The sequence below is a fragment of the Hyaena hyaena genome, unplaced genomic scaffold (genome assembly GCF_003009895.1).
Source record: "Hyaena hyaena isolate Hyena2069 unplaced genomic scaffold, ASM300989v1 scaffold_294, whole genome shotgun sequence".
In the NCBI taxonomy this organism is placed as follows: domain Eukaryota; kingdom Metazoa; phylum Chordata; class Mammalia; order Carnivora; family Hyaenidae; genus Hyaena; species Hyaena hyaena.
The window spans coordinates 287,677-289,029 of NW_024080923.1; positions in this window are offsets into that span (position 1 = coordinate 287,677).

Here is a 1,353-nt window from a genome sequence, read left to right on the forward strand (position 1 = left end):
AAAGGTATTTTTTTTCTTCTTTGATTAGGTCTTTATTTTCCTCAGTAGAATTTATAGTTTTGTCACATAAGCCAAATCCTTACTGATTGTGCAATCCTTACTGATTGTTCCTCAGTATTTATATGTTTTTTTTCTTCTCTGGCTTATTTCTCATTATGCTGTTTAATTAGTTACTGTTAATAAAGAAAAATTAATTTTTTAGTATTTATAGTTTATCTGACCTCTACTGATGCTTTTATTAGTTTGTGTGTTCCTCTCTTCTGTTTCCTAGACAATCATATAACCTATAAATATAATTTTATCTTTCTAATAATTATGTTATTTGTTATATATATTTTGCCTTATATTGGTTAGAGCTCCGAGAACAATTAAAGTGCTTTCATAAATGATATGTGGTTCAACCATAGTAACCCCAAAAGCCTTCCTATACTTAAGAAGGCAAATTCAACTGTTGGCTAAATATTTAATGCATGACTATTTGCTGGTTTATGTTATTTCCAAGTTGTAGTACATATAGTATTATATATTGATCATTACATTTCTGCACCTTCATTAGGTGTGACTATTTTATATATATGGTATAAAACATGTAATGTAAATTTCATATTCCAAATAATCATAGCACTTCTAATGTTTTCATCATTGTTTTCATGATAAATTATTAATTGAACCTAAATGTATCTGATGCCGAATGCTGGCTCGTGAACATAATTCTCATATATAATGTTTCTATGGAAAAGAACAGTCTGCTTTTTGACCATCCACTTCATTTTGGTTTCCAAGATCATATTCCAGCAAAACTCAAAAGCTATAGATATAAAGTTAGCTCTAGATATTAAAAAGCTTCTATAAACTGTTGGATTTGCAGAGTATGTTGGTATTAGAATAATAATGAACTGGGGGCTAAGTTGAAGGATCATAAAAGCAGGAGAGTCACAAATCTTCAAACCATGAAGGCCAAACACAATAATATAGCTAACAAGGAAATTCTCCCAGGACCTATAATGACCATTGTATAAATTAAATGTGAACTGAAGAGAGAGTTGCGCAAACTATTCAGACTATGATTAGGCAGTTTCTACAAGCTGCTTAATTAAGGCCATGCAAGATAAGTGATGTAAAAATTGGTATTTCCTGATCTCTGGTTTTATGAGGGTGATTCCTCACCCCAAAATCCCAGAACATATTTTAATTTAATAATCAAATTTTATTAAGGTGGCTTCAATTTAACTCCTTTGTTCTTTGCCTTGAGCAATCAGTGTCCCATGTGGCACCCCAAATCCATCCCGGGACCCTCACTTCTCCTCTTGTGCTCCTTTGTGACAGAAACACAAGCAACTCGCGGTGTAGGAG